The sequence below is a fragment of the Saccopteryx bilineata genome, chromosome X, assembly GCF_036850765.1.
Source record: "Saccopteryx bilineata isolate mSacBil1 chromosome X, mSacBil1_pri_phased_curated, whole genome shotgun sequence".
Taxonomy (NCBI): Eukaryota; Metazoa; Chordata; class Mammalia; order Chiroptera; family Emballonuridae; genus Saccopteryx; species Saccopteryx bilineata.
The window spans coordinates 29,418,380-29,433,280 of record NC_089502.1 but is presented as its reverse complement, the minus strand read 5'-3'; the positions used below and the strand labels follow the sequence as shown (position 1 = coordinate 29,433,280).

Sequence of the window (14,901 nt, the reverse complement as noted above, 5' to 3'; positions counted from 1 at the left end):
GCGAGATTTCCGCTTGCGCGCGCGGAAGCTGGGCCCTCGAGGTTCTGGGTGGGAACGCGGTTTCTGGGCAGCTTGGAGTACAGTTGGCTCTAAACAATACGGTTTTGATCTGCGTGCGCCCACTTATACGTGGATGTTTTGCAAACCATATACAGTCCGCTCTCAACTTTCCCCTGTTATCACATCCGTGGGTTCAAGCAAAATAGTGTTTTTGATCCGCGGTTTGAAATCCTGGGGTGCGGGTCTGGAGGACCGCGGCCTGCATTGTCCTAGGACTGTGTGCATTGTTTTACGCTGTTTTATATAAGGGACTTGATCGTCTGTGGATTTGGTATGAGGGCAGAGGTCCTGGAACCAACCTCCCACCCCTGCCCGGCGGATACCAAAGGGGGACTGAGTGTTTGAGCAGTCAGAAGTTACACGTGGGGTTTTTTTTTACTGCGTGGGGGGTCGGCCAAACACCCCCAACACGTGTTGTTGAGGGTCAACTGTAGTATCCACCTGGCTACGCGGTGTGGGACAGGAAGGGACAGTGCTCTTAGAGGAAGCAGGAGATACCAGCGGGGGCTGGACCAGGTGAGTGGGCCCTATAAGCCTAGAGACAGCCAAGGAACTGTAGGCAGTGTAGGCAAGAGGTTGTCGATGAAGGTTTTAAGCTTAGAAAGTTCTGGACAGAACTGTTTCCTTGTTTGCTGAGAAGCCCAGACTAACATTGTAGTCCACCTTTGGCAAAATATACAGGAAGTCATGGCAACAATTTGGATGTTACTGTTTCCATTTTCATCTTTTTCTTATTTATAAAGAAAGAACATTTGAAAACAGAGAAGCCTGCTAAGCAAAGTTTTTAAAAATGAAAACAAAGAAGTTTTTATGTGTCTTTGCAGTCACCTCCAGTGGTTTTGCACCAATAGAGTAAGGTAAGAGTTTTCAACCTGTGGTCCACAAGGGTTCATGTTTAGAATTCACAGAATACATGAACTTGGATGGTTCACTTAGTTTTCATTCAACTCAGAAGTCTAGCAGTTTATATACAAATGTAGGCAACAAACTGCAGTGGTAATTAGCAATACCAAATGTCTTGCTCACCAATAGAAATCTCAGATCATACCACATTCAAGTTGATGCTGTGGGGGGGGTGTAAAAAGAATTTTCCTCCATATTTCTAAATTCTTTAGGTTTGACTAATCAAATTAAAATGAGATATTAACAGGAGATAAATGACCAAATTTATTACATAATTGCCTATAGGGTGTTTCGTAAGGCTATAAGATTCAGGGACTCATTATGCAATTGAGGCATATAACATTCTGGACTAAGGAGAAGGAGACAAGTCTGGGACTTCAAAGGGAGAGTAGGCAACTCACAGGTAGGGGAAAAAGAGCAAACATTTGGTAAATAAATTCTTGCCTGGCCACCAGAAACATGGGAAGTCTAACAGACTTTCTAGATTCTTCCCCATCGACCACACTTACATCATATTATGCTCCTTCCTTCAAGCAGATTTTTTTTATATATATAAATAAATTTTTATTTTAATGGGGTGACATCAATAAATCAGGGTACATACATTCAAAGAAAACATTTCCAGGTTATCTTGTCATTTAGTTATGTTGCATACCCATCACCCAAAGAGAGATCGTCCTCTGCCACCCTCCATCCAGTTCTCTCTGTACCCCTCCCCCTCCCCTCCCCCTCTCCCTCCTTCCCTCCTCCCACCCCCCAAGCAGATTTTTCTATCTGAATTCCTTTAGGCAGGTAAAGGAAGAGGTTAAAAAATGCCTTTTTTTTAGTTTGTTGGACTTTTATTGTTTCAGCTCAAAATAATCTACATGCCAGGGTGGCACATTCTGGGGAGACACGTTCTGGACTCCTACAATGTAGATGTCTCCCTCTCCCTTCCTCTCTCTAAAGTTACTAAATAAAAAAAAAAAAAAAAAAAAAAAAATATATATATATATATATATATATATATATATATATATATATTGCTTGTTTGAAGTTACACTAGTTATTAGGACCACAAGTAGAATTGTGTTAAGAAGCCCATGTGTTGCTATACTCATTTATTTAGAAAATATTTTGACCCTGGCTGGTTGACTCAGTGGTAGAGCGTCGGCCTGCTGTGTGGAAGTCTGGGTTCAATTCCCGGTCAGGGCAGTGGCGTAGCGAACATAACTGGTGCCCAGGGCACGACACTTTATTGGCGCTCCCCTCCCCTTCTACTACACTTTTCTTGCTTGTCTTGGAGACCATTTGGCGCCCCTCTGTGAGTGGCGCCGGTTGCATGATAGACCCCCTTGGCCCGCCTCGCTAAGCTACTGGGTCAGGGCACCATCTTCTTCTCCACCCCTCCACCTTCCCCTCCTCTCTCTGTCTCTCTCTCTGTTCTATCTCTTTCTCTACTCCTCCTACAGCCAGGGCTTGAACTGGTTGAGCAAATTGGCCCCAAGCTTTGAAGATGACTCCATGGCCTCGCCTCAGGTGCTAAAATAACTCGGTTGCCAAGCAATGGAGCAGCGGCCCCAGATGGGCAGAGCATCGCTCTGTAGGGGGCTTGCTGGGTGTTTCCCAGTCGGGTGCATGCAGGAGTCTGTCTCTGCCTCCCCGCCTCTCACTTAATAAATAAAATAAAGTAAAATAAATGAAAATATTTTGAGAGCTGTTTTGCAGTGTAATTGGTTTTTCTTTGTAATCATATGTACTTTGTTTTAAAAACATTCCGAAAATAAATCTCTACACTTCATGAGGTTGCCAAAGGGTTCCACAGCACAAAAATGGTATGTTGACATGGTAGAACAAAGTAGATAGGAGGTTTTGGAAATAGTCTGGACAAGAAATGATGGTGGCCCAAAGTAAGACAGTCCCCATGATGTTGAATAAGGAGAACTAAAATCAAGCCCTGTCCAGATAAGATAGCTCTGTTGGCTAGAGCTTCCCTAAGCACAGAGGCTGCAGGTTCAGTCCCAGGTCAGGACAGACACCCGACAGATTGATGTTTCTATCTCTTTTTCCCTCTCCCTTCCTCTCTAAAGTTACTAAATAAAAAAAAAGGAAGAAATAAAATCAAGAGACATTGAAACATAAAAGTAACAAGATGTGGTTCCATGTTTCTGCCTTGAGCATGCTGGTGCCTTAGAATTAGAGTGGGATTCCAGAAACCATGGGAAGCTTGAACCCAATTTCACAATTACCGGTTTTTAACAGTGCAAGTTTTCTTACATTAATCCCATCCAGTTTTAAAATTCAGACCCTCATCCAGATAATTTTACATTTAATTGAAGAGAGAGACCTTAGGCTTTGTAACCTGGATTATTCTTTCTATCATCTATATCTATCTATCTATCTATCTATCTATCTATCTATGTATTCATTCATTCATTTGCAGCAGATAAGCCCTTAATTGATTAAATTAGCATCATCATCATCATAGCTTTCATTTACCTCAGATTTAGGGTGTGACTGACACTGCAACATACTAGCTATGTGACTTTGACTAGGCAGGCAATGGAACACATAACTTAGCCCATCTGTGCTTCAGGTCTTTATCTTTTATTATTTTTATTTTAGAGAGAGAGGAAGGGAGAGAAACACTGATCTGTTCCTATATATGTCCTGATCGGAGATTAAACTGGCATCCTCTGCATATCGGGACAAGGCTCCAACCAACTGAGCTATTCGGCCAGGGCAGCCCATCTGTGCTTCAGTTTCATCTGCTGTAAAATTGGGATAAATAATATTTCTTAACTCATAGTGCTGTGGTGAGGATTTCAAGTCACTGGTAGGATATATACCCGATATTAATAGCTACCAAGCTCAGTGAAGAGCACCCATGATTGCATTCATTCCCTTGAATTGTAACAGGGCAGATAGTGCTAGGAACCATAAAAAACACACACACTATTACAAGAACGTTGAAGGGGTGATGATTGACAGTTAAGAGGCAGAGGTAACATTTGAACTCGGCCTTGCAAGGTGAGTGGTGGTGGTGTTATGAGGTGAATTGTGTTTTCCCAAAGTTCATATGTTGGAGCCTTAATCTCTAGTATCTCAGAATGTGACCTTATTTGGAGGTAGGGCATTTACTGAGGTGATTAAGATGAGGCTTGTTAGTGTGGGCCCTAGTCCAGTCGAACTGGGTCCTTATCAGATGAGATTAGGACACAGATACCAGGGATGCATTCTCATGCGGAAAGACCATTTGAAAAAAGACACAATGAGAAGGTGCTCAGCCATCTGCAAATGAAGGAGAGAGGCCTCAGGAGAAACGGAACCTGGTGACCCCTTGATCTTGGACTTCCAGCTCCTGGAACTGTGAGAAATTTCTGTTGTGTAAGCCCCCCAGTCTGTGGTATGTTAGTATGGCAGCTCTAGCAGACCAATACAGGTGGGATCAGCACATGGGGAGCTAAGGGGTAAGGGTTTTCCAGCTAGGAGGACCAGCCCACCTCCAGTCACAAGGGTTGATACGTAGTACATTCTGATTGGTTGGAACCAGGGAAGCCAGTTTCATCAACGGGTTCAACAGAGCTGGGTCTCAGGGGTCAGAAAGGACAAGGACTATGAACAGGCTCCAGAATGTGATGTAAGGGGTTTCTTGGTGCCCACCAAAGTTGGGCAGTAAAGAGGCAGGAAAGCGGCAAGAAGGGGAAAGAGTGTGGTGAGCTGGGGCGGGACCTGAAGGGGATGTTTTTAGGATGTTTGGGTGTGAAGGGAAGGAGACAAGGAGGGCAGTGAGAGGGTGGTGGGCTCAAGCGTTGGTCATTTCTGCTTGATGATGGACAGGAAGACGAGAAGGAGAGAGAATAAAGATGTAAGGAAACCTAGGAATAATGGATAGTGGGGGGATTTTGGAGGACGTGGGGGTAGCGCTGAAGAGCATAAAGAGAGGAGTTTGCCTTGAAAAGAACAGCCATTTCCCACATGGAAGGGGAAGGATGGATGAAGAGAATTTTTTTTTGCAAATTTAATTTTGTTTTTTAATTATGTAAATATTTTACATGCTTCCATTTACATCCTATATGACCCTGCATTTCCTCTCCTAGGTGTTTCCCCAACAGAGGGGTGAACGAATGTGCATCAAAAGGTATGTACTAAATTGCTATAGCAGAATTATTTCTAATAGCTCCAAACTGTAAACTGTCCTAGTCTATCACCAGGTGAATGGATAAACTGTGGTCCATTTACCGAGGGCTGATAACATAGCAGTGCTCAAACTGTAATCCAGGGAACTCTGGCGGGTCATCAGTATCTTTCAGAGGATCTGCGAGGTCAAAGGTATTTTTTTATTTATTTTATTTTTTATTTATTTTTATTTATTCATTTTAGAGAGGAGGGAAGGAGGGAGAAGAAAGAGAGAGAGAGAGAGAGAGAGAGAGAGAGAGAGAGAAAGGGGGGAGGAGCAGGAAGCATCAACTCCCATATATGCCTTGACCAGACAAGTGCAGGGTTTTGAACCGGCAACCTCAGTGTTCCCAGGTCAACGCTTTATCTACTGCGCCACCAGAGGTCAGGCTATTTTTTTTTTTTTTTTTTTAGTGAGAGAGACAGAGGGGAGGGGACAGACAGGGACAGACCAGGAAGGGAGAGAGATGAGAAGCATCAACTCGTTAATTGCAGCACTTTAGTTGTTCATTGATTGCTTCTCATATGTGCCTTAACGGGGGGGGGGGGCTCCCACTGATCCAGTGACCTTGGACTTCAAGCCAGTGACCGTGGGGTGCTGTCGATGATTTCACGCTCAAGCCGGTGAAATCAAGTAAAATAAAGTAATCACATGCTCAAGCTGGTGATGCCACGCTCAAGCCAGTGACCTTGGGGTTTTCACTCTGGGTCCTCAGCATGCCAGGTTGACACTCTATCCACTGCGCCACCACCTGGTCAGGCAATGGGTGTTGTATTTCAATATAAGTTAAAAACACATTTATATGGGTCTGCAGACAAAGCCGGAGATGAAACATGTACCATGGTCTAGCGCAGGGGTCGGGAACCTTTTTGGCTGAGAGAATCATGAATGCCACATATTTTAAAATGTAATTCCGTGAGAGCCATACAACGACCCGTGTATGTTACGCATTATCCAATAAAAATTTGATGTTGTCCCGGAGGACAGCTGTGATTGGCTTCAGCCACCCGCAACCATGAACATGAGCGGTAGGAAATGAATGGATTGTAATACATGAGAATGTTTTATATTTTTAACGTTATTTTTTTTTATTAAAGATTTGTCTGTGAGCCAGATGCAGCTATCAAAAGAGCCACATCTGGCTCACGAGCCATAAGTTCCTGCCCCTGGTCTAACGGCTATTCTGGGCTCTGCCCCTTCTCCCCTCCCCCATAGGCTATTTTCCCATAGCTAATTTGTATTAGTCACTGATTTCTCCTTCCATTGTTTCTTTCTGGAAAATATCTGAATCGTTTCATTTTCATTTAATTTCAAATATTCATATATTAGAATAACTGCCCTTTCACCTTCCTGTAGCAAAAGTAGGATGTTATATAGAAGAGAGAACTTGGGAGATGGAGAGAAGGAGAACCAAATGGCACACAGTAGTTGGCTTAAGCACAGGAAATCAGGAGGCTGAGCAGCCAACTGTGGAGAATAAAGGCTTTTGGAGAAGAGAGAAGGGTTTGGAAGAGATACGTGCATTCACTTGAGAAGGTGAATGACCTTACTGTGTGCAATAGTTGGGTAGACTGGGCGGTAGAGGGTTGGGGGAAAAGGTCTTCAGAGAAGCAGTTGCTTGAGGGAAATCCTGACAGGAATAGGAGAGGGCAGAGAAGGGGAGCGAGGGACAGCTTTCCGGGAAGGAACTATATTTGTAAAAGTGTAGAGGCCAAGAGCACATATCCAGGGCCTTTCAGGGTAAGCCTAGACAGTGGTTTACAACCACTGGTCCAGCGACCAGTCTGCCTGAAATTTTGTGCCGGTCCACAAAATAGTTAACCACCCTATTGTCTGAGCTTTATCCTGGGGGCAAACAATTTGCAACTTCTTTAGCAGACTATTTTTTTGTGCCTGACCAGGAGGTGGCACAGTATACAAAGCGTCGAACTGGGACGCAGAGGACCCAGGTTCGAAACCCCGAGGTTGCCCTTTCGTGTACTTGGTTGGTGAAACCATAACCCTGGTAAATCCAGTTCTCTACCTGCTCACCAACCTGCCCCTCTGTCAGCTGAGTGAGGCAGGAGGAAGCCGACTGGTCTTATGTCAGGTTCATGACCACTAATTTCAAGTGGGCCTTCAGTGCTTCCTCAAAACCCTATATATATACAGTGCGTCCGTAAAGTCATGGTGCACTTTTGACCGGTCACAGGAAGGCAACAAAAGACAATAGAAATGTGAAATCTGCACCAAATAAAAGGAAAACTCTCCCAGTTTCATACCTATTCAGTGCAGTTCGATGTGGGCTCACACACAGATTTTTTAGGGCTCCTTAGGTAGTTATCCCGTATAGCCTCTACAGACTCGTCACTGACTGATGGCCTACCAGAATGGGGTTTCTCCACCAAACTGCCGGTTTCCTTCAACTGCTTATCCCACCGAGTAATGTTATTCCTATGGGGTGGCGCTTCATTATAAACGCGCTGATATTCACGTTGCACTTTGGTCACGGATTCGAATTTAGTGAGCCACAGAACACACTGAACTTTCCTCTGTACCATCCACATCTCGACTGGCATGGCCATGGGCTGTTCCGCTGTATATACAGTGTTATGTCATCATCTGTGCATGCGCACATGCTGCCACATCATCCTACAGAAACTGGGAGGGTTTTCCTTTTATTTGGTGCAGATTTCACATTTCTGTCATCTTTTGTTACTTTCCTGTGACCGGTCAAAAGTGCACCATGACTTTATGGACACACTGTATTTTATTTAAGTGAGTGGAGGGGAGATAGACAGACTCCTGCATGTGGCCTGACCAGGATCTACCCAGAAACCTGCATCTGGGGCCAATGCTCTGCCCATCTGGGGCCATGCTCACAACTGAGCTATTTTTAGCACCCTAGGCAAGGCTCCACAGAGCTATCCTCAGCATGCCCAGGGCCAACATACTCGAATCAATCAAGCTACGGCTGTGGGAGAGGAAGAGAGAAAGAGAGAGAAGGAGGAGTAGGAGGGGTAGAAAAGCAGATGGTACCTTCTTCTGTGTGCCTTGACCAGGAATCAAACCTGGGACTTCCACATGCCGGATCAATGCTCTACCACAGAGACAACTGGCCAGGGCCCCTATATTTCTTGAGTCCAGACACTCTCTCATACTAGAGCAGTGCTTCTGAAGCTTAATGTTTATACAGTTTACCTGGGATCTTGTAAGAATATAGATCTGATTCTGCATATCTGACAACTTCCCAGGTCTGTGCTTGCTGCTGGAGCATGGAGCCACACTTTTAAGTAGCATGGTCATAGGCCGGGGATGAAATACTTTTTCTCATATTAAATCTTTCAGACTTTGTAGGCGACATATGACGTCTGTTGCTGCTGTTCAACTGCCTTTGCAGCTAGACAAAATGTGAATGAATGAGTGTGCCTGGTTCCAATAAAATTTTAGTTACAGATAATAAAATTTTGAATTTCAAAGAATTTTCATGTGTCACAAGATATGCTTCTTTTGATTTTTTTTTAAGTACTAAAAAATGCAGAAACCATCCTCAGCTTGCAGGCTGTACACAGATAGGCAGTGGCTGAGTTTGCTCCAGTTTTCAAACCTCTCCTTTCTCATCACACTCACAACCCTTCCTCCTCCATTCTCACTCTCAGTTGGTGGCTTTGTTTCCTAGTCACTGAGAATATTTAAGCCATCAAAGAATTTCCATAACTCACCCTGGCCTGATAGCTTGGCTGGTTAGAGCATCGTACCAAAATGCCAAGGTTGTGGGTTTGATCTTATCAGGGAACAGATCAGTGTTTCTCTCTCTCTCTCTCTCTCTCTCTCTAAAATAATACATAAACTAAAAAGCAAAAACAAAACAAACAAACAAAAAACCCCAAAATAAAACAAATCTGCTCTTTGTATGTGTGTGTGACAGAGACAGAGGGAGACTGAGAGAGGGACAGACAGGCAGGAAGGGAGAGAGATGAGAAGCATCAATTCTTCATTGTGGCTCCTTAGTCGTCTCTTTAACTTCTTTTTTTTTTTTTTTTTTTTTTTTTTGCAGAGACAGAGTCAGAAGGAGGGATAGACAGGGACAGACAGACAGGAACAGAGAGATGAGAGGCATCAATCATTAGTTTTTCATTGCGCGTTGCAACACCTTAGTTGTTCATTGATTGCTTTCTCATATGTGCCTTGACCGCAGGCCTTCAGCAGACCGAGTAACCCCTTGCTTGAGCCAGCGACCTTGGGTTCAAGCTGGTGAGCTTTTGCTCAAACCAGATGAGCGTGCACTCAAGCTGGTGACCTTAGGGTCTCGAACCTGGGTCCTCTGCATTCCAGTCTGACGCTCTGTCATTGGGCCACCGCCTGATCAGGCTCCTTAGTCTCTTTAGTTGTTTATTGATTGCTTTCTCATATGTGCCTTGACTGGAAGGAGGGGCTATGGCAGAGCAAGTGACCTCGCGCTAAAGCCTGCAACCTTGGGGTTCTGAACCTGGGTCCTCTGCGTCCCTGTCTGATGCTCTATTCACTGCGCCACCACCTGGTCAGGCTAAAACCTGCTCTTTACCCCAGCTCTATTTCCATCCAACTACTGCTCCTTCCTAACTAAAAGATCTGTCTGTATTACTGTTTGCAGTTTCTCTCCTCCATTCCTTTTCTTGAGATAGAATATACCATAAGACCATAAGTTATCATTTTAAAGTATACAATTCAGTGTTCTTTTTCTTTTTCTTTTTTTTTTTTTAATTTTATTTATTCATTTTTTTTAGAGAGGAGAGAGAGAGGGAGAAAGAGAGACAGAGGGAGAGAGAGACAGAGAGAGAGGAGGGGGGAGGAGCTGGAAGCATCAACTCCCATATGTGCCTTGACCAGGCAAGCCCAGGGTTTCGAACCGGCGACCTCAGCATTTCCAGGTTGACGCTTTATCCACTGCACCACCACAGGTCAGGCCTTTTTCTTTTTCTGAGAGTGATAAGCATCACCTCGTAGATGCGTAACTTTAGTTGTTCATTGATTGCTTCTCATACATGCCTTGACCGGTGGAGAGTGGGGCCTACCTGAGCCAGTGACCCCTTGCTCAAGCTAGAGACCTCTGGGCTCAAGCCAGTGACCATGGGATCATGTCTATGATCTCATGCTCAAGCTGGTGACCGTGGGGTTTTGGACCTGGGACCTCAGTGTCCCAGGCTGATGCTCTGTCTACTGACCTACCACCGGTCAGTCAAAGCCCAAGTCTTTTTTTTTTTTTTTGAAATCCAAGTGTTTGCAGGTCTTTTTTAAAAATTATTTTTATTTATTTATTCATTTTAGAGAAGAGAGACGGGGGGGGGGGGAGCAGGAAGTGTCAACTCCCATACGTGCCTTGACCGGGCAAGCCCGGGGTTTTGAACCGGCGACCTCAGCATTCCATCCAGGTCGATGCTTGATCCACTGCACCACCACAGGTCAGTCCCAAGTCTTTTTAAAAAATTCTGTTGATTGCCTGACCATTCAGTGGCGCAGTGGATAGAGCATCGGACTGGGACATGGAGGACTCAGGTTTGAAACCCTGAGGTCACCAGCTTGAGTGCGGGCTTATCTGGTTTAAGCAAAGCTTACCAGCTTGAGCCCAAGGTCGCTGGCTTGAGTAAGGAGTTACTCGATCTGCTGTAGCCCCCCAGTCAAGAGACATCTGAGAAAGCAGTCAATGAGCAACTAAGGTGCTGCAACGAAAAATTGATGCTTCTCATCTCTCTGCCTTCCTGTCTGTCTGTCCCTGTCTATCCCTCTCTCTCTCTCTCTGTCAAAAAATAAATTGTATCGATTGATTGATTTTAGAGAGGAAGGCAGGAGAGAGAGAAACATCGAGTTTTTGTTCCACTTACTTATGATTTCATTGGCTGATTCTTGTGTTGCCTGACCAGGGATTGATCCTGCAACCTTGGCATATCAGAGTGATGTTTCAACCAAGTGAACTACTTGGCCGGTGCAAAAAGCCCAAGTTTAACTTTGACTTGTAAGATTTTGCCCATTAGCTCCATGACTTTATTCCATTCCTTTAGATTACTCTCCCCTGCTCGCTCTTTTCCAGCCATAATGGCCTCTGCCATTTCTGAACAGGCCAGACACTCCTAATCCCGGGGCTTTATCATGTACTTTTCCTTTTGTAGTAGGAGTGTGAGAAATATTTGTGAAGGAATAATTGAGCTCTGTGAGATTCCTAAGGATGGCTAATCCTAGGTATATAGGTATCAATTTATACTGTATTATTTATTGATTAATTTTACAGAGTGGAGGGGGAGGCAGCGAGAAATATCAACTCACAGTTACTTCACTTTAGTTGTTCACTGCTTGCTTGTTTGTGCCTTGACCGGGCAGCCCAGGGTTTTGAACAGGCAATCTCTGCGTTCCAGGTTGACACTCTATCCACTGCACAAGCACAGGCCAGGCATCAATATATACTTTTCAAGATTTCACCAAGTGTGAGCCTATCTTTGCTACCTTGACATCTTTAATTATATAAATAATCATAATAAATGTTTGTGCTGTAGAGCAGTGGTCCCCAACCTTTTTTGGGCCATGGACCGTTTTAATGTCAGAAAATATTTTCACAGACCAGCCTTTAGGGTGGGACGGATAAATGTACAAAATAAAATTATGCGACTGGTGTAAAAAATGTGGTACTTTTAAATATAATTGTCGAACTTACGAGACAAGTGTCAAGAGTGAGCCTTAGACGGATGTAACAGAGGGAATCTGGTCATTTTTAAAAAATAAAACATTGTTCAGACTTAAATGTAAATAAAACGGAAATAATGTAAGTTGTTTATTCTTTCTCTGTGGACCAGTACCAAATGGCCTGTGGACCGGTACTGGTCCGCTACCCAGGGGTTGGGGACCACTGCTGTAGAGGACAGCCCTGAAGACACTAAAGAAAATTTTGGGCCCTCATAAAAACATATAGCATATAGAACTTCTGCATGCCAACAAAGGCTAACTCCTCTAACTTTTCTCCAATGGAAGTGGTTTAAAGATAACATCTATGACTCCCATAGGGTTAGATCTTAGTTTGCCTCTTGAGGTTTTCCTGCCTACACCCCTTAACATCGCTGCTTTCACCAGAACAGCAAACTCCCATGCTGAAAGAAGCACGGGAGCAGGACAGTGTTCACTGCCGTGGTCTTAGTGCCGGCACGTAGCACATGCGCAATGTTTACATACTCATGTCTGAGCTGTTTCCATCCTGGATTTTTTTTTAATTTATTTTTTTAAGACTTTATTCATTTTAGAGAGGAGAGAAGGAGGAGAGAGGGGGGGAGAAAGAGAGAAAAGAGGTGAGGAGCAGGAAGCATCAACTCCCATATGTGCCTTGACCAGGTAATCCCAGGGTTTTTGAACCGGTGACCTCAGCATTCCAGGGCGATGCTTTATCCACTGCGCCACCACAGGTCAGGCTCCATCCTGGATTTTTTTTGTGTGACAGACAGAGAGACAGAGAGAGGGACAGGTAGGGACAGACAGACAGAAAGGGAGAGAGATGAGAAGCATCAGTTCTTCGTTGCAGCTCCTTAGTTGTTCATTGACTGCTTTCTCGTATGTGCCTTGACCCAGGGGCTACAGCAGAGCAAGTGACCCCTTGCTCAAGCCAGTGACTTTGGGCTGAAGCCAGTGATCTTCGGGCTCAAGCCAGTGACCATGGGGTCATGTCGATAATCCCACGTGCAAGCCAGTGACCTTGGGCTCAAGCTGGTGAGCCTTGCTCAAACCAGATGAGTTCGTACTCAAGCCAGCAACCTTGGGGTTTCGAACCTGGGTCCTCCGCATCCCAGTCGGATGCTCTATCCACTGCACCACCACCTGGTCAGGCTCCATCCTGTGTTTATTTCCAGAGAAATCAAGACCTATGTCTAAGAAAAGTAAACAAAAGTGGAATGAATGCTTTTCTGTTTACAGCATTTTTTTATTAAGAACATGAAATTATGAATTATGAGGAAGTGGTCCTCACCTTCTCCCCTGACACAAGAAAGAGAACAAGGAAGCAAACTAGAGAAAGACAGGAGGCACTGTGGCAAAGAAAGTGAAGATGGACTTTACTTTTTATTTTTTCCGGAGACAGAGAGTCAGAGAGAGGGATAGATAGGGACAGACAGACAGGAACGGAGAGAGATGAGAAGCATCAATCATTAGTTTTTCGTTGTGACACCTTAGTTGTTCACTGATTGCTTTCTCATATGTGCCTAGACCATGGGCCTTCAGCAGATTGAGTGACCCCTTGCTCGAGCCAGCGACCTTGGGTCCAAGCTGGTGAGCTTTGCTCAAACCAGATGAGCCTGTGCTTAAGCTGGTGACCTTGGGGTCTTGAACCTGGGTCCTCCTCATCCCAGTCCGATGCTCTATCCACTGCACCACCGCCTGGTCAGGCTCAAGGTGGACTTTAAACACAATTTAGCGCCTGACCTGCGGTAGCACAGTGGATAAAGCATCGACCTGGAACACTGAGGTCACTGGTTTGAAGCCCTGGGCTTGCCTGGTCAAGGCTCATATGGGAGTTGATGCTTTCTGTTCCCCCTCGTTCTCTCTCTCTCTCTCTAAAAATAAATAAAATCTAAAAGTAAAAACAATGGTTTAGCAGGAGGACAGGCCCTGCTGTATAGCCTTAGCAGTTTAGGGATTTTCTGCTGCAACACGTGGCAGCTTCGGGGCAGGAGCCTCCCACGGCAGCGCCACCACTGCGCTTCTCGTGCTGCACTGTGCTCTGGTTATCTTTAGCTGTCTCTTGCCGCCACTGGGCCATGGTTATTCAGCAACAAGGACTTGTTTGAGTCTTTGACACCCCCCACCCAGGGCCTGGCACTGTCAGTGATTAGTAAATGTTTGCTAAATGGAGACATAAAGGGAGAAGAAATTTAAGGGGGAGTGGGGAAGTGGTTCACCAAGTGGGACTGGCCAGGCAAGCTGAACGAAAGAGGGAAGTGCTGGAAACAGACTGCAGAGCTGGCAGCTGGCGCTAGGCTGGCTAAGGCTGTATGTGATGCCAACTCACAAATGATGCATTCGGAGCATTGCTTCCACTCAGACCAACTCTAACCTCTGCCACCAAGATGGTCTGCATTTCACTGATGACCTCAGTGCTTACAAATGTCACAGACACTACTAACCTTTTTTTCTTTTTCTTTTTTGTATTTTTCTGAAGTGAGGAGCAGGGAGGCAGAGAGACAGACTTCCACATGCACCCGACCGGGATCCACCCGGCATGCCCACCAGGGGGCGATGCTCTGCCCATCTGGGGCGTTGCTCCATTGCAGCCGGAGCCATTTTAGCGCCTGAGGCAGAGGCCATGGAGCCATCCTCAGCGCCCGTGCCATCTTTGCTCCCATGGAGCCTCGGCTGCAGGAGGGGAAGAGAGAGACAGAGAGGAAGGAGAGGGGGAAGGGTGGAGAAGCAGATGGGCGCTTCTGTGTGTCCTGGCTGGGAATCGAACCTGGGACATCCACACGCCAGGCCAACGCTCTACCACTGAGCCAACCGGCCAGGGCCCACTTCACCTTTCTTATCTTCCTTCACTTCTCTGTGACAAGGGACATGGCCAGCCAGTCTCAGAATTTTCCCAGCTTTTCTTTTACTACTCTCTCCCCGAAGTGAGGACTGTTCTCTTTCAATCATCTTTGATGGCCCTTCCTCTTTCCCTGCCTCTAGGGTTACTGGTTTCTAAAAGCCGAGGAAAGCACAGGCAGTGACTTACAAGTAAAGAAAAACTGACACATTAGAAGCTGGCAGGATGAAAATTATGCAACAGCTCAAGGACATTGTGCGAACATTCTGGT

The 14,901-nt window shown here is 45.3% G+C and overlaps 1 long non-coding RNA gene across 1 annotated transcript in view; it reads left to right on the top strand.

Annotated features, from left to right (window-relative positions):
• Window positions 1–14,901, top strand: part of LOC136316668 (uncharacterized) — a 37,570-nt gene that overhangs the window by 241 nt on the left and 22,428 nt on the right. The window contains exons 2-3 of the long non-coding RNA XR_010727784.1: window positions 804–917; window positions 5,043–5,083. This is a non-coding gene — a long non-coding RNA (uncharacterized lncRNA). The remainder of the gene's footprint in view (window positions 1–803; window positions 918–5,042; window positions 5,084–14,901) is intronic.